This window comes from Hemitrygon akajei, chromosome 5 (genome assembly GCF_048418815.1).
Source record: "Hemitrygon akajei chromosome 5, sHemAka1.3, whole genome shotgun sequence".
Lineage (NCBI taxonomy): Eukaryota > Metazoa > Chordata > Chondrichthyes > Myliobatiformes > Dasyatidae > Hemitrygon > Hemitrygon akajei.
Genome location: NC_133128.1, coordinates 184,408,786 through 184,428,616, shown reverse-complemented (window position 1 = coordinate 184,428,616; position 19,831 = coordinate 184,408,786).

The following is a 19,831-nucleotide window of genomic DNA, read 5'->3' as shown; positions in this document are numbered from 1 at the left end:
CTTTCAACATCCGAGAGGTTTCAATGAGATGCCCCCTCATCCTTCTGAATTCCAGCGAGTACAGACCCAGAGCCATCAAATATTCCTCGTATGATAATCTCTTCCTTCCAGGAATCATCCTTGTGAACCTCCTCTGGACCCTCCCCAATGTCATCACATCTTTTCTAAGATGAAGGGCCCAAAATTGTTCACAATACTCAAGGTGATACCTCAGCATCACATCCTTGCTCTTGTATTCTAGACCTCTTGAAATGAATGCTAACATTGCATTTGCCTTCCTCACCACCAACTCAACCTGCAAGTTAACCTTTAGGGTGTTCTGCACAAGGACTCCCAAGTCCTTCTGTATCTCAGATTCCTGTATTTTCTCCCTGCTTAGGAAATAGTCCACACATTTATCTCTACTACCAAAGTGCATGACCATGCATTTTCAAACATGTATTTCATTTGCCACTTTCTTGCCCATTCTCCTAATCTCTCTAAGTTCTTCTGCATCCTACCTGTTTCCTCAACACTACCTGCCCATCCACCAACCTTTGCATCATCTGCAAACTTGGCAACAAACCATCTATTCCATCATCTAAATCATTTATATACAGCATAAAAAGAACTGGTCCCAACACAGACCTCTGCGGAACAGAACTAGTTACTGATAGCCAACCAGAAAGGGATCATTTTATTCCCATTCACTGCCTCTTACCGATCAGTCAATGCTCTAACCATGCCACTAGCTTTCCTGTAATACCATGGGCTCTTAACCTGGTAAGTAGCCTCATGTGCAGCACCTTGTCAAAGGCCTCCTGAAAGTCCAAATATACAACATCCACTGCATCCCCTTTATCTATCCTATTTGTAATCTCCTCAAAGGATCCAACAGGTTCATCAGGCAGGATTTTCCCTGAAGGAAACCACACTGACTTTGTCCTATCTTGTCCTGTCTCACCAAGTACTCCATCACTTCATCCTTAGCAATTGACTCTAACATCTTCCCAACCACTGGGGTCAGGCCAACTGGTCTGTAATTTCCTTTCTGCTGCCTTCCTCCTTTCTTAAAGAGTGGAATGACATTTGCAATTTTCCAGTCCTCTGGCACAATGCCAGAGTCCAATGGTTTTTGAAAGATAATTTCTAATGCTACCACAATTTCTAATACTACCTCTTCCGGAACCCTAGGGTGCAGTTTGTCTGGTCCATGTGATTTATGTACCTTTAGGTCTTTCAGTTTTTTGAGCACCTTCGCTCTTGTAATAGTAACCTCATCCACTTCTCTTCCTCAACACACACTACAACAGCGGGCATACTGCTAGTGTGTTCCACAGTGAAAACTGACACAAAATACTCATTTAGTTCATCAGCCAGCTCCTTGTTCCCCCATTATTATTTCTCCTGCCGCATTTCTAGTCGTTCTATATCCACTCTCATTTCTCTTTTACTTTAACATACTTGAAAAAAAGTTTACTATCCACTTTGATATTATTTGCTAGCCTGCTTTCATATTTCATCTTTTCCCTTCTAATGATTTTTTTTGTAGGTTTTTTAAAACTTCCCAATCCTCTATCTTCCCACTAATTGTTGCCCTTTCTTTTGCTTTTACAATAGCTTTGACTTCCCTTATCAGCCACGGTTGTATTATTTTACCATTTGAGTATTTCTTCATTTTTTGGAATACACATGTCCTGCACCTTCCTCATTTTTCCCAGAAATGCACACCATTGCTGCTCTGCTGACATCTCTGCCAGCAGCTCCTTCCAATTTACTTTGGCCAACTCCTCTCTCCTACCTATGTAATTCCCCTTACTCCACTGAAATACTGCTACATCAGATTTTGCTTTCTCTCTATCAGATTTGAAGTTGGACACAATCATATTGTGATTACTGGTTCCTAAGAGTTCTTTTACCTTAAGCACCCTAATCGCCTCTGGTTCATTACTTAACACCCAATCCAGAATTGCTGATCCCCTAGTAGGCACAATAAAAAACTGCTCTAGGCATTCAACAAACTCACTCTTTTGAAATCCATTACCAACCCGATTTTCCCAATCGACCTGCATGTTTAAAATCTCCCATGGCTATCATGGCCCTTTTGACTGTCCTTTTCCATTTTCAGTTCTAACCTGTGGTCTACCTCCCAGCCACTGTTGGAAGGCCTGTATATAACTGCCATCAATGTCCTTTTACCCTTGTAGATTCTTAAATCAACCCACAAAGATCCAACATCTTCTGATTCTATGTCATGTCTTTCTACTAATTTGATACCATTCTTTACCAGTAGACCCCCACCACGCCCTCTGCCTACCCCCTATCTCTCTGATATAACGTGTAACCTTGGACATTCAGCTCCCAACTACAACCGTCCTTCAGCCACGAAGGTCCTTATCAAAGTCCCTTTCATTCAATGTGCTACAAATTTTCTGATAAGCTTGGTATGTGCCACCTGATCAAAAATCTTCTGGAGGTCCACATGTCTACTACAGCCATTGTATTACCCTCCTGGACAATATTAGTTAGTTCATCAAAAAACCCTGATAAATTCATTATACAAGATTTATCCTTAACAACTCCATGCCAGCTTGCATTAATTAATCTGTTTTCCTCTCGGTGACAATTTACCTTGCCCCTGATCAATGTTTCTAAATGCTTGCTCACTACTGAAGTTAAACTAGCTGGCCTGTATTTTCTGGACTTAGTCCTCCCTGGTTCAAAAAAAGTGAGTGAAGTCACCTACAGCTCACCAGTCATCTGGAAAAAATCATATATCCTATGTACATTGAAATACATATTTATTTATTTATTGATATACAGCATGGAGTAGGCCCATCCTGCCCTTTGAGCCACGACACCCAGCAATCCCCCGATTTAGTCACAGCCTAATCACGGGACAATTTATAATGACCAATTAACCTATCAAATGGTACGTGTTTTGACTGTGGGAGGAAACCGGGGCACCTGGAGTAACTCACGAGGTCACAGGGAGAATGTACAAACTTCTTACAGACAGCGGTGGGAATTGAACCCAGGCCGTTGGTACTGTAAAGCTTTGTGCTAACCACTATGCTACTGAGCCACCCATAATATATAGTTTGTGCTGTGTAATTTCCCCACCCCCTCCATCCTGATATAGCAGCTTTCTTCACAGAGATAGACACAGAACATCAATTTAAAAATAAATCATGAAAGTAGTTTCTGTAAGCCTTAAATAAAAAACAGAATGTAAGTTTATTGGTGTTAGATGTTATAATGTTTTTGTCATATTTTGTTTAGGATCTGAGATATTAAGACTTTTCTCTTTACACAGATGCTACATGTCATGATAAGTATTTCTTTTCTATTTTTACCTTAAAAACAAAAGGGAAAATATCAGACATAAGGAAAAATATCCTGGATTTTTAGCACCCAATGTCAGCATTAGAATTCTCACATTTAAACATGAATGAAAAACAGAAAACCTTCCAAAACATTTTCCTGAAACTGTTCAACCTCTACTGTCAGTAAAGGTGTTCCTTTCAAATTGTGGTCATCTCTTAGTGTTATCAATTGTGCTTAGAATCTCATGACAAGCTCAGTCTTAACTATTGACAGTTTTCACCCATATATGACTTCCTACAATTAGAATTTCTTCCATAGGTTTATTGCTCTGTCCTACTTACCTAGGTCCACCCTAGGGACCATAAAACAATACATTTAACAGCTATAAATAATTGTTTCCATGACAATTTTCCATGAAAGCTTTGGAAAGAAGCCAGCCATCCATGGACGCAAGAGAGTCTGCAGATGCTGGACGTCCATGGGCATCTCTTTTTCTTTGTGACTACTTTTGTTCTTGCGCGGGTAATAGAAAGAATATAAATTGAAAATTATTAGTTTATTGTTCTATGTTTTCAGTTCTTTCTCATATAATTTTGTCTAATTTTCTATAATATTCTCTAGGAAACTTGGAGGAAGATGAAGCTAAAGATGGCAGATTCACTTCAGGATTTGCATTGATCTTGAATAAAATTAACAAAATAAGATCAGAGGAACCTCTATGGAAATTCTACCCCTGACTGGTTGAGGGAATACATCGGTAGTGCAAAATAAGGAATTTCGGGATATTACTGAATGATCTTTTGCTTTGTATTATTTTTCTTATCTACAATTTATTTAGATGCATCAGGCATGCTTTCAGTGTCAGATTGCACTTAACTTTTAAGGTTTCGATAGATTTGTTCATGGTCAGTGGTAACATGGATTAACAAAAGAAAAAAAACTGGCTCAGGGTCAAAAAGCAGAATTTGGCAGATGGTTGATTTTCATAAACACAAGAAAATCTGCAGATGCTGGAAATCCAGAGCAACACACTGAGAATGCTGGAGGAACTCAGCAGGCCAGGCAGCATCCATGGAAATGAATAAGTCAAGTCACTTTTCTTGTCATTTTGACCATAACTGCTGGTACAGTACATAGTAAAAACGAGACAACATTTTTCAGGACCATGGTGTTACATGACACAGTACAAAAACTAGACTGAACTATGTAAAACAACACTGAAAAAAAACTACACTAGACTACGGACCTACCCAGGACTGCATAAAGTGCACAAAACAGGGCAGGCATTACAATAAATAATAAACAAGACAATAGGGCAGTAAGGTGTCAGTCCGGGCTCTGGGTATTGAGGAGTCTGATGGCTTGGGGGAAGAAACTGTTACATAGTCTGGTCGTGAGAGCCTGAATGCTTCGGTGCCTTTTCCCAGACGGCAGGAGGGAGAAGAGTTTGTATGAGGGGTGCGTGGGGTCCTTCATAATGCTGTCAGCTCTGCGGGTGCAGCGTGTGGTGTAAATGTCTATAATGGCAAGAAGAGAGACCCCGATGATCTTCTCAGCTGACCTCACTATCCGCTGCAGGGTCTTGCGATCTGAGATGGTGCAATTTCCGAACCAGGCAGTGATGCAGCTGCTCAGGATGCTCTCATTACAACCCCTGTAGAATGTGATGAGGATGGGCAGTGGGAGATGGACTTCCCTCAGCCTTCGCAGAAAGTAGAGATGCTGCTGGGCTTTCTTTGCTATGGAGCTGATGTTGAGGGACCAGGTGAGATTCTCCGCCAGGTAAACACCAAGAAATCTGGTGCTTTTAACGATCTCTACTGAGGAGCCGTTGATGTTAAGCGGGAAGTGGTCGCTCTGTGCTCTCCTGAAGTCAACAACCATCTCTTTTGTTTTGTTCACATTCAGAGACAGGTTGCTGGCCCTGCACCAGTCCGTTAGCCACTGCACCTCCTCTCTGTAAGCTGACTCATCGTTCTTGCTGATGAGACCCACCACGGTCGTGTCATCGGCGAACTTGATGATGTGGTTCGAGCTGTGTGTTGCAGCACAGTCATGGGTCAGCAGAGTGAACAGCAGTGGACTGAGCACACAGCCCTGGGGGGGCCCCGTGCTCAGTGTGATGGTGATGGAGATGCTGCTCCCAATCCGGACTGACTGAGGGCTCCCAGTCAGGAAGTCTAGGATCCAGTTGCACAGGGAGGTGTTCAGGCCCAGTAGGCTCAGCTTTCCAATCAGTTTCAGAGGGATGATTGTGTTGAATGCTGAACTGAAGTCTACTAACAGCATTCGAACGTACGTGTCTTTTTTGTCCAGGTGGGTTAGGGCCAGGTGGAAGGTGCTGGCAATAGGGTTGTCCGATGAGCGGTTGGGACGGAATGCAAACTGCAGGGGGTCCAGTGACAGTCAACATTTCAGGCTGAGACCCTTCTTCAGGACTGGAAAGGCAGGGAAGATTCTAGAATAAAAAGGTGGGGGGGGGGGGGAGAGGAAAGGAAGGAGGATAGCTAGCTGACAGCTAGAAGGAAATTGATTTTCAACCTGGATGAAGGTCATTAAAGTTAATGTCATAGAGCCATAGAGTAAATGAACATGGATGCAGGCCCTGCGGCTCAACCAGACCATGGTGCTCACCAACCCAGTCTCAATTTCCTGCATTGAGCCTATTACCACCTAAACCACCCCTCCGTACAATAGTAGCATTCGATACTCCAAGTGCTTCTTAAGTGACACTGTTGAACGTGGGTCCCACTTCATCTGGTAGCTCAATCCATCTACTCAGCATGTTGTGATAAAATGTTGTCCCATTCCCCCTCACCTTAATCCCCTAGTTTTATCCACCTCTCTGCTGAGGAAAAGATCATTACCATGCACCGTACCTATCCTCTCATCATTTTAAACATTTCCATAAATAGAAATAACACTTCTATAAATATAATTTGCAAATTCAAGCAGGTTTTTTCCACTGAGGTAGCGTGAGACTAAAACTGGAAGTGATGGGCTATGATTGAAGGGCAAAATGTTTAAGGGGAATTTGAGTGGGAAATTCTTCACGCCAAGGACGGTGAGGGTGTGAAATGTGCTACCAGCACAAATGGTGGATGTGGGTTTGGCTTCAAAATTTCATGATTCTAAGTACATTAACTACCAAAGTATGTATCCAGTATACAACCCTGAAATTTGTCTTTCCCACAGACAGTCGTGAAACAAAGAAGAAACCATGGAATCAAACCATTCAAAGAAAAACATCAAACACCTCCCCCTTCTCACCGCATGCAAACGACAACAGAAAAGAACGAGGGAAAACACAGAATATAAAATACAAACTCTAAAGGCATATTTCAGTTCAGCTCAGTATTTGCTCGCTGCCCTATTTCAAAAATTGATCAAAGTAGTAACAAGAAAGAAACAACCACAACTGGAACTAGGAACTAGAACATATTATAAATTATAAATCTGAATTAGAGTCCAAATCTACAATCCATGCCAATTAAACCTTGCTCTGGTCCCAACCACTGAAAACATAGAGGGAGAGAGAGACTCAAATGTAGGAACCTTCCCTCAGGAACAGTGAGTGAGAAGGAGAGAGAGACTGCCACACGCAGCCATCTTCTCTGGCAGCAGCAAGCAAGAGGCTGATAGACAGTGCTGAAAACTCGTTCACCCTCCACACTCACCTCGATGATTTCAATCTTCTTCGGCACTTTAATTGGCAAGATTGGCAAGAGGTCATGGGCTCGCCCCCTTTCTCCCGGATTCCTGCCCTCCAGGCCCCATGCTTTGGTTGTAGTCTCATGGAATCCTCTCAGAGACAGTGAAGCACCACATCGCCTGATCGGCCCAAAATCATGCCACTAGAATGTAGAGAACAGGGTCTAACAGTAGGAGAACCATATCTGAAATAAAAAGAAGTGAAAGGAATTTCCTCATGAACCGTCTTGAGGATGTTACCTTTGGTAGTGCTGTTCACTGGTGCCATCTTCCCCATGGTGCAGAAGCCAAAATTTAAGAGGAGTTTGGATAGGTATATGGATGGTAGGGATATGGAGGCCCATGGTTCAGTTGCAGATCGAAGGGATTAGGCAGATAAGTAGTTCATCACAGACTAGGTGGGACGCAGGGACTGTTTCTGTGATGTAGTGTTCTATGACTTGAGGAGAATGGTTGGAGTGTTAGGACCACTGCTTTTTTTTTGATATACACTCAGTAGTCAATTTATAGGCATAACTGTACTCCTGCTTGATGATGCAAATTTCTGATTAGCCAATCATGTGGCAGCAACTCAATGCATACAAGCATGCAGACATGGTCAAGAGGTTCAGTTGTTGTTCAGAACAGACATCGGATTGGGGAATATCTAAATGATTTTGACTGTGGAATGTTTGTCGGTGCCAGAGGAGATGGTCTGATTATCTCAAAAATTGTTGAACCCTGAGATTTTCACACCCAACCGTCTCTAGAGTTAACAGAGAATGGTGCAAAAGTAAAAGAAAGCATCAAGTGAGCTTCAGTTCTGTGGGTGAAAATGTCTTGTTAATGAGAGAGGTCAGAGGAAAATGGCCAGACTGGCTAAAACTGACAGGAAGGTGACAGTAATTCAAATAACCACGTATTGCAACAGTGGTGTGCAGAAGAGCATCTCTGAATGGATAACATGTTGAACCCTGAAGTGGATGGGCTACAGCAGCTGTAGACCACACTGGCTTTCACTCCGGTACCTAATAAACTGGCACTGAGTGTACCTTCATAACTTGAATATGACTGTGAGGGAAAAACAGCAACATTTTTAGAGTATTCCAAACTAAGGTGTGTAATAAACACTGTAAAAGATACTTCAAGGACATAGGGCTATTGACAAGTAGTTGATGAAATTTATTACATAACCATGTGAAATTGCTCATTTTGGCAGAAAGAACATGAATAGACAATACAAGTTGAATGTCATAGTTCTTACCATGCACAGGATTAACGGGACCCAGAAGGTTATGTGTATAAATCTAAGAGAGTGGGAAAACTTGTTGATTCAATAAAACATTCAAATTCTTTGGGCTACATATATAAAGCTTCGTAGAATGTTTATAAAACATTGTTCATGAAACAATTGGAGTACAACATCCAATTGTGTTCACAGAACTAAGGAAGATCCAACAGAGGGTGTAATAGAGGTCTGCTGTTTATTCCAGGAACCAAGAATTCTAATTTTAAGGTTGTCCTGTTAAAGTTGGGGTTGTAGAGCTTGGAGCACAAAAGATGAAGAGGAGATTCAAAAGAGGTTTAGTAAATCATTCTGGGTTTAGAGGGGGTGCATAGAGCGAAGAACACAAGAGATTCTGCAGATGGCAGAAGAGGTTCTCATTAATGGATAGATAGAGATCAGGGAGCACTCATTCAAACTGATAGGCACAATGCTGATGTGAGGAAAAGAGAGTGATTCAGATCTGAAACTTATAACCTATGGTTATGACAGAAACCATTAAATCAATGCTTTCAAACTAGACTTGGATATGGCCTTAAGAGAAGCTAATCTACTTGTCTGCAGGGAGAAAGCAAGGCAATGGAACTGAATTGGTTGTTAAACAAGTAGCCCATGTAGATCTGATGAGCTGAATCCCATTCCTCTGTGCCATAACTATTCTACCATTCTATAATTTGCCCGTTCCATAGTGTTTAGGAGTTATCATTTATGAGCTACACATGGGCAAATTTTTGTATAAAGCTTTGTATGTGAAATGTCTGGATGGATTTCTATTGCACACTTTGGAAAATTCCCAAAGAGAAATTGGAACAAAAGGTTAAAAGTAATCAATGAAATTTCTAAGTGAAGAAAGATTGCAAGATTTCTTCGCTGGTGTGTAGAGGCAGGCTGGGGTAGTTTGGTAACTCCTTTTACATCTACAAAACTATGACGGCTGTCATCTCTGATTTCTTTTACCACTGGAAAGACCGATCATAGCTGCCTTTTCTGATTGCTCACATCGTTTCACATGGCTGGATGGTTTACTAAGAATAAAGCAATGCAATGATCTTGTTTCGTTACCTCAAATTGTTTTGATGTTGACACGTTTTCATTCCAGCCATTCTCACTAACACTGTTATAGTCTTGGTTTCTACTGCCATCCCTTTCAAAAACTTAAATGAGTTGCATATATAGTGACCTTCTTTGGATATGATGCATAATTTATCTCACATGGAAGAATATTTATTACCGAAGTCCTTTAAGGTCTTCTACTGAATTCATAATAAGATGGACCCAGCAATAAAGAAATGCTGGATTCCTTGGTGCAGTGGAATGTTGATAAGGCAGAAAGGATGCAGTGATAAGATCAAAAGTTTTGAATAAAAACATGTAATCACTACTGCTTTTATTTCAACTTCCTAATCAACCTGTGTTTTGTGAATCCAAGCAGCACAGGTGATATGAACTAAAATACACTCAGTGGCCACTTTATTAGTTCAATTTCAAGTTTAATTATTCAACCATACATCAACGTAGCCAAATGAAGCAGCGTTCCTCTGGGGCCAAGGTGCAACACACAGCACCAACAGCACACCGCATGCTGCACGTATGACTCATGTGGTTACGATTTAAGGAAACATACAGTCACAAAGAAAAACAAAGCCCAAGTCCCTAAGGGGCACGACTGTAGAATTGATGGTAAGTTGGCCTATCCCGGCTTGTTCTTCCATCGAATGAATACCTGAGAGCAGCACTGATCAAACAGTGGAAAGCAGCAGCATTGAAGGGAAGAGTCAGCCCCAACACGAGTATGGTTCCAAGCGCAAGCCACAGAGGCTCTCTCACATACCTCAGCACCTCCTTTTCTGGTCGGCTGCCACAGGTGAGCCCAGTGGCTTGGACCTACCCTTGCTGCAACTGAGGCAACGCAGCTGCCAGCTATCGATCTTCCCAAGGAGCCAGTGAACCGGATGTACAGTATTCTGTTACTACACGTCCAATAGAGACCTGTAATCACAAAAACATTCAAAACAATCATATAACCATATAACAATTACAGCACAGAAACAGGCCATCTCGGCCCTTCTAGTCCGTGCCGAACGCTTACTCTCACCTAGTCCCACTGGCCCGCACTCAGCCCATAACCCTCCATTCCTTTCAAGTCCATATACCTATCCAATTTTACTTTCAATGACAAGACCAAACCTGCCTCTACCACTTCTACTGGAAGCTCGTTCCACACAGCTACCACTATCTGAGTAAAGAAATTCCCCCTCGTGTTACCCTTAAACTTTTGCCCCCTAACTCTCATCTCATGTCCTCTTGTTTGAATACAAAAATAAAACAATCACTCACACCTTTTTTGTTGACCACACACCATCCAACAGTACACAACAAGTCCTGGCAACAAAACAACAGTGATGCACAATAAGTTCAGCTCCATCTCTATCGAGCAGCTTGCTGATGTGATGGTACTACATGATGCTGTTAGTATCTAGCAATGATTTGCGACTGTAAAAAAGAGAAACAAGATGAGAAAATGCAACTTTGATTGGACCTGGAGTGGTTGCCACATCTGAATGCACCGCCATTTTGCTGGAAGTCAATTGGGTACCTCCTGTACCTAATAAAGTGGCCACCGAGTGTGTTTTCACGGTCTGTAGCCCATCTACTTCAAGGTTTGATGCCTTGCGCATTCTGAGATTCTCTTCTGCACACCACTGTTGTAATGCGTGGTTATTTGAGTTATTGTCGCCTCCGTCAGCTTGAACCAGTCTGGCCATTCTCTTCTGACCTCTCTCATTAACAAGGCAGTTTTGTCCACGGAACTGCTGGTCACTGGATGTTTCTTTATTTTTGGCACCACTCTCTGCAAACTCTAGAGAGAGTTGTGCATGAAAACCCCTGGAGATCAGCGGTTTTTGATATTCAAACCACTCCGCCTGGCACAAACAATCATTCCACAGTCAAAGTCACTTAGGTCACATTCCTTCCTCATTCTGATGTTTCATCTGGACAATAAATGACCCTCTTGACCACTCTGTATGCTTTTCTGTATTGTGTAATATCATTTCCTGTAGATAAGTGTGAGTTGCTGCTACGTGATTGGCTGATTAGATATTTGTACTAATGAGCACGTGGACAGGTGTCCCTAATAAAGTGGCCACTGGGTGTTTACTGCAATCTTAAATAAAAATGGAATGTAAAACACTGAGGAGATGATGGAAGAGATAGGAAGGACAATTCAATATAAATTCTAATTAAATAATACTAGCATCTGGATACTAATACTTACCTGGAGCAACACCTTGTACTTCGTCTGGGTAGCCTCCAACCTGATGGCATCAATATTGATCTTTCCTTCCAGTTAAAAACATTCCTTCCCCCTCCCCTCTTCTTCTTTTCCCCACTCTGACCTCTTCTCATCTGCCTACCACCTCCCCCACATCCCCTCCTACTTCCCTTTCTCCTACCGTCCACTCTCCTCTCCTAACAGATCCCTTCTTCTCCAGCCCTTTACCTTTCCTACCCACTTGACTTCACCTATCACCTTCCAGCTATGCTCCTTCCCCTTCCTCCGCCTTGTCATTCTGGAGTCTCCCCCCTCCCATTTCCGTCCTGAAGAAGGGTCTTCACCCAAAATGTCAACTGTTTATTCATTTCCATAGATGCTCCCTGACCTGCTGAGTTCCTCCAGCTGTTTGTATGCGTTGATCTGGATATTTCTCTCAATTGACCGCTGGATGCTTTAGGAGTGGGGGAAGATCAGCTCTGGATATTTCTCTTGATGACTGCTGGATGCTTTCAGGAGAGGGGGAAGATCATTTTCCTTGATATGGGAGTAGGTAGACGGTAGCTGAAGAGGTGAAGACTCCTTTACATTTTAGGAAATGCCCTAATGGAGTAGATAGTTGAGGAAATATAACTGTACATCTGCTCAGTCTGTCATGCCAATAATTCTGCTTCATATCATACCCAACACACATTGAGCTGAAGGACAGGCTTTTGCTAGAACTGTGGGGGAGGGTTTAAACTAATTTGGCAGGGGATGGGAACTGGAGTGATAGGGCTGAAGATAAGGTAGTTGGTATACAAGTCACATCAAGTCAAGTTTATTGTCATTTAACTACATACATGTATACGGTCAAATGAGACAACGTTTCTCTGGACCAGAGTGTAAAGCACAGTAGTACACATAACACACATATAACACACAATAACTTAGGAAAGTAAAGATAAAATCTACAAATGAATTACACATAAATAAACCAAGTTAAGTACATAAATTAAATATTGTTAGGAAGAAAACAGATTAAACAGTGACACTTAGAATGCAATGTGGCAGGGAGTTCAGCAGCCTAATAGCCCGAGGGAAGAAATTGTTTCTCCTCCTGACTGTTGTTCTTATGCTTCAGAGCCTCTTGCTGAATGGTAGAAGGTCAAAGGGGAGTCTGGATGGATGGGTTGGATCCTTGATAATACTAAGGGCCCTGCATACACAGCATTCCTGATAAATGTTCCGGCTGTATGATCCTCTCAGCTACTCTCGCAGACATTCGGAGAAACTTCCAGTCCGATGCTTGGCTGTTCCCAGACCAGATGGAGGTACAGCATGTCAGGACACTCTCAGTGGTGCTCAGTTAAGAAGGTGGGGGGAACCTTCGCTTGCCTCAGTCTCCATGGGAAGAGGACTACCTTCAAGCTGGGGGCGCGTGCAGATGCAGTGACCACTCCGTCTCCGCATGTAATAGTTCATCCGTATCCTGTACATCGGGAAACGCTGCTGGCTGTTGAATATACTGTGTTCAGCAATTCCAGCTCGTTAGTGAACTGTTGGACTGCAAAGGAGCTCCATAGCTTGGGCTTACTGTACACACAATTGCCTGTGATGTAGAGTAGATCTAGTGTGCAGTGACACTGCGAGAAAGGACATGCAGATGATAGGGCAAAACTGCAGTCAGTGGGATGATTGAAATATAACATGGGGGCAAAATCGAAAAAGGTGATGGAAAGGGTTCAAAGGAGGTTCATGAAAATAATTCCAGGATTGAATGGCTTGTCATACGAAGAGCATTTGATGGCTCTGGGCTTGTATTCACTAGAATTCAGAAGTATGAGGGGTGACCTCATTGAAACCTATTGAATGTTGAAAGGCCTCGATAGAGTGGATTATTTCCTCTAGTGGGAGAGTCTAAGACTAGAGGACACAGCCTCAGAATAGAATGGAGATGAGGAGGAACTTTGTTAACCAGAGAGTGGAGAATCTGTGGAATTCTTTTCCATAGGCAGCTGTGGAGGCCAAGTCTTTATGTGTATTTAAGGCAGAGGTTGATAGATTCTTGATTGGTCAGGGCATGAAGGGATACAGGGGGAAGGCAGGAGATTGGGTCTGAGAGGAAAATTGGATCTGCAGTGATGAAATGGTGGAGCCAGACTCGATGGGCCAAATGGCCTAATTTTGCTCCTATATCCTATATGAATATAGGATTGAAGATATTATGTTTGAATGCATATAGTATATGGAATAAGGTAGATGATCTTTTAGCAAAGTTAGAGACTGGCAGCTACGAAGTTTTGTGCATCACTGAGTTGTGGCTGAAAGAAGATTATATATGGGAGCTTAACATTGAAGCATGCACATTGTATCGAAGGGGCAGGCAGGTGGACAGATAGAGTAGGATGGCTCTGTTGGTAAATGATGAAATCAAATCCTTAGTAAGATGTGTCATGACATGTCATATAGTAGGACCAGAAGATTTAGATTCCTTGTGGGTAGGGTTAAGAAACTGCAAGGGTGAAAAGACACTCCTGGGAATTTTATACAGGCCTCTGAATAGTAGCAAGGATATGGGATACGTATTACAACAGGAAATATAAAAGGCATGTAAAAAGGGAAGTGTTATGATAGTTATGAGGCAATTCAATATGAAGGTAGCTTGGGAAAATTAGGTTAGTGCTGGATCTCAAGGGAGGGAATTTGTAGAATGCCTATGAGATGGCTTTTTGGGGGAAAGGAAATTCTAGATTGAGTGTTGTGTAATAAACCAGATTTGCTTAGGAAGCTTAAGGTAAAGAAACCCCAAGGAGACAATGATCATAATAAGATGGAATTTGCCTTGCAATTTGAGGAGGGAGAAGGTAAAATCAGATGCATCACTATTACAGTAGAGTAAAGGGAATTACAGTGGCACGAGAGAGGAGCTGGCCGAAGTTACTTGGAAGGTGACACTAGCAGGGATGATGGTAGAACAGTAGTGCTGGAGGTTCTGGGGGCAATTCGGTCAGGCGCAGGATAGATACATCACAAAGATGAAGAAGTACTCTAAATGGACGATGGAACACCTATTGCTGACAAGGAAAGTCAAAGACAACATAAAAAGAAAAGAAGGGACATATAATATAGCAAAAATGATTGTGAAGTTACAGGATTGGGAAGCATTTGAAGAACACAGCAAGTAACTGAGAAAGCAATAAGGAGATATATAGTATAAAGAGTAAAAGAGAGGCAAGAGTGGATATTGGACCACCGAGAATTAACACTGGAGAGTTAGTAATGGGGGACAAAGAAATGCCAGACAAAGTTGATGGAGAAGATCCCAAGAGGCAGGATTTATGAACATTTGGAGAGGCATAATATGATTAGGAATATTCAGCATGGCTTTGTCAAAGGCAGGTCGTGCCTTATGAGTCTGATTGATTTTTTTGAGGATGGGAATAAACACATTGTTGATGGTAGAGTAGTAGATGTAGTGTATATAGATTTCAGCAAGGCATTTGACAAGGTACCCCATGCAAGGCTTATTGAGAAAGTAGGGAGGTATGGGATCCAATGGGACATTGCCTTGTGGATCCAGAACTGGCTTGCCCACAGAAGGCAAAGGGTGGTTTTAGACGGGTCATATTCTGCACGGAGGTTGGTGAACAGTGGTGTGCCTCAGGGATCTGTTCTGGGACCCCTTCTCTTCGTGAATTTTATAAATGACCTGGATGAGGAAGTAGAAGGATGGGTTAGTAAATTTGCTGATGACACAAAGGTTGGAGTTGTTGTGGAAAGTGTGGAGGGCTGTCAGAGGTTACAGTGGAATATCGATAGGATGCAAAACTGGGCTGAGAAGTGGCAGATGGAATTCAACCCAGATAAGTGTGAAGTGGTTCATTTTGGTAGGTCAAATATGATGGCAGAATATAGTATTAATGTTAACTAAAATAACTTGCGGTAACATAACCTGGTGCCAGTTATGAAAGATACCTCTGATATTTGTAAGTGTCCTCGTCATTTGAAATCTTATTAAAACCTTCTGCATGTCATTTCAAGAGCCCATATATATATATATTTTAATTGTGTCTACAGTCACAATACATTGACTAGGTAGGAAGAAATAAAGATGTAGAGTACTGTGCAACAGTCTTCGGCACATATATGTGGTTAGGGTGCCTAAAATTTTTGCACAGTGTTGTTGCAGTAAACACTAAATTGTTAATCATATCAAGTGAAGTGCTGCTTAGTTGTTTCCCTTTTCACCGGCAATTTTTTTGATCCCACGTATTGGGTGTTGGAGGATTAAATACCAAATATCCGTTAAAGAATCTTCTAATTTTCCTCATAGAACCATAGAACCATAGAACACTACAGCACAGTACAGGCTCTTCAGCCCTCCATGTTGTGTTGACCCATATAATCCTTAAAAAAAAGTACTAAACCCACACTACCTCATAAACCTCAATTTTTCTTTCATCCATGTGCCTGTCCAAGAGGCTCTTAAATACCCCTAATGTTTTAACCTCCACCACCATCCCTGGCAAGTCATTCCAGGCACTCACAACCCTCTGTGTAAACAAACTTACCCCTGATGTCTCCCCTAAACTTCCCTCCCTTAATTTTATACATATGCCATCTGGTGTTTGCTATTGGTGCCCTGGGAAACAGATACTGACTATCCACCCTATCTATGCCTCTCATAATCTTGTAGACCTCTATCAAGTCCCCTCTCATTCTTCTACACTCCAAAGAGAAAAGTCCCAGCTCTGCTAACCTTGCTTCATATGACTTGTTCTCCAAACCAGGCAACATCCTGGTAAATCTCCTCTGCACCGTTTCCATAACTTCCACATCCTTCCTATAATGAGGTGACCAGAACTGAACACAACACAATACAGAACATAACACAAAAAGTGCGGTCTCACCAGAGATTTGTAGAGTTGCAACATGACCTCTCTACTCTTGAACTCAATCCCCCTGTTAATGAAGCCTAGCATCCCATAGGCCTTCTTAACTACCCTATAAACCTGTGCAGCGACCTTGAGGGATGTATGGATTTGAACCCCAAGGTCCCTTTGTTCATCCACACTCTTAAGTAACTGACCATTAATCCTATACTCAGTCTTCTGGTTTGTCCTTCCAAAATACATCACCTCACACTTGTCCGGATTGAACTCCATCTGCCATTTTTCTGCCCAACTCTGCAGCCTGTCTATATCCTCTTGTAACCTTCGACAACCTACAGCTCCATCCACAACTCCTCCAATCTTCGTGTCATCCACAAACTTATTCACCCATCCTTCCGTCTCTACATCCAGGTCATTTATAAAAATCACAAATAGCAGGGGTCCCAGGACAGATCCCTGCGGCATTCCACTAGTCACTGACCTCCTGGCAGAATACTTTCCTTCCACAACTACCCTCTGCTTTCTTCCTTTAAGCCAATTTTTTATCCAAACATCCAAGGTTCCACTTATCCCATGCCTCATGACTTTCTGGATGAGTCTCTCATGAGGGACCTTGTCAAATGCTTTGCTAAAGTCAATGTAGACCGCATCCACTGCCCTACCCTCATCAATTTCTTTTGTTACCTCTTCAAAAAACTCAATCAGGCTTGTGAGGCACGATCTTCCCTTCACAAAGCCATGTTGACTATCCATGAGTAGACTGTACTTGTCCAAATGCTCATAGATCTTATCCTTAAGAATTCTTTCCAGTAGTTTGCAGACCACCGACATAAGACTCACCGGTTTATAGTTCCCAGGTTTCTCCCTATTACCTTTTTTAAAAAAAGGAACTACATTCCATTCTCCAGTCCTCCAGTACTTTCCCTGTAGCCAAAGAGGATTCAAAGATCATAGCAAATGCTCCTGCGATCTCTTCTCTCAATTCCCACAACAACCTGGGGTGTACCATATCCGGCCCTGGCAATTTATCGATCTGAATGTTTTTAAGAAGATCCAGCACTTCTTCTTCCTTAATCTCCACATTGTCCAGCACACAGGCCCGCTCAACTTCGACCTCATCCTGATCAAGATCCCTTTCACTTGTGAATACTGAAGCAAAGTATTCATTTAGGACCTCCCCAGCCTCCTCCGCTTCCAGGCACATGTTGCCCTCTTTATCCTTTAGCGGTCCCACCTTCGTTCTCATTATCCTCCTATTCTTCACATATGCATTGAACGCCTTGGGGTTCTCCTTAATCCTACATGTCAAGGCCTTCTCATGCCCCCTTTGAGTTCTCCTAAGTCCTTTCTTTAGCTCCTTCCTGACTACCCTATATTTCTCATGAGCCCCTCCTACTTCCTGCTTCTTATATCTAACATATGCTTCCTTTTTCCTCTTGACGAGTTGCCTCACGTGTTTCGTCAGCCACGGTTCCCTTTTCCTACCATTTTTTCCTTGCCTCAGTGGGACAAACCTATCCTGAACCCAGCTCAAGTGGTCCCTAAACTTCTCCCACATTACTTTTGTGCTTTCCCCTTTGAACATCTGTTTCTAATTTACTTCCGCTAGTTCCTGCCTTATCCCTTCAAAGTTAGCCCTTCCCCAGTTAAGCACTTTACCATCTTGTCTGATTTTATTCCTTTTCCATAGCTATGCTGAAGCTAAGGGAGTTGTGGTCACTCTCACCAAAATGCTCCCCCACCAAGAGGTCTGTCACCTGACCAGGTTCATTACCCAGAACTAGATCCAGTATAGCCTCTCCTCTCTTCGGCCGGTCCATATAATGTGTCAGGAATCCTTCTTGAAAACACCTGACAAATTCAGCCCCATCTATCCCCCTTGCACTCATGAGGTGCCAGTCAATATGAGGGATGTTGAAATCACCCATAACTACTACCCTGTATTTCCTGCATCATTCTAAAATCTGCCTGCTTATCTGCTCCTTGATGTCCCGAGGGCTATTTTGGGGCCTATAGACTACTCCCAGCACAGTGATGGATCCCTTCCTATTTCTGACTTCCACCCAGATTGACTCCGTGGACACTCTTTCTGCAGCGTCCTCCCTTTCTATAGCCGTGATACTATCCCTGACCAGCAATGCCACTCCCCCCACCTTTTCTAAACCCCATCCTATTCCTTTTAAAACACCTGAACTGCGGGACCTACATCATCCATTCCTGCCCTTCCTCCAACCAAGTTTCAGTTACGGCCACAACATCGTAGTTCCATGTACTAATCCATGCTCTAAGTTCATCCTCCTTGTTCCTAATACTCCTAGCATTGAAATAGACACATTTCAACCCCTTTAACTGGCTACAATTATGTTCTGTCCCCTGCCTGTCCTTCCTCATCAACTCTGAACTCTTAGCATCATGCCCTTGTCCTTCTATCTTAATCCCTGCACTCACATTCTGATCCCCAACCCCCTGCCAAACTCTCCCCAACAGCTCTATCAAACCTGCCCGCCAGGATATTGGTCCCCCTGGGATTCAAGTGCAACCCATCCTTTTTGTACAGGTCACACCCATCCCAAAAGAGGTCCCAATGATCCAGAAATCTGAATCTCTGCCCCCTGCTCCAATCCCTCAGCCACACATTTATCCTCCACCTCATTCTATTCCTATACTCACTGTCGCGTGGCACAGGCAGTAATCCCGAGATTACAACCTTCGAGGTCCTGCTTTTCAACTTCCTTCCTAACGCCCTGTAGTCTTCTTTCAGGTCCTCTTCCCTTTTCCTACCTATGTCATTGGTACCAATATGTACCACGACCTCTGGCTGTTCTCCCTCCCACCACAGAATATCTTGTACTCATGTCAAATATCTTCTAATTTGAGAAGGTTATATGCACACAGTCAAACATATATTTGCAGGTTGGAGGTGAGTTAGGGTCAGTTTTGATCACTTTACCATTTTCACCTTCCCACTCACTGACATCCTACCCATCTGTGGGGGTTTAAAATTCTCTCAATATTTTTACATATTTATAATCTAACTGCCTGATTTATGGGCATTTGATGGTTCCTGTAAAGGAAAAGTATAATTATATATTCTTTGGAGATCTAAATGTCTAAGTGGATAATGAAAGTGAAAATCCTGAGAACTTCAGTTATTTGGTAGCTTTATAATTATTCATTAATTCACCACTTCTGGGCTTGTCCATTTAATGAAGCTTATCTTTGTACTCCGTAGTTCTAGCAAGGAACGAAGGACTGAGTTACTACAGATCATTGCACCGGAAAACATTATTTTGCAAGGCTGTTTTTAAGTCTCTGCGATGACTAATCGACATATGATTTGCCATTAGCACAAACACCCACAGCGCTCTTGAAAGCATTTTGTAATAATGCCAAGCTTCACAT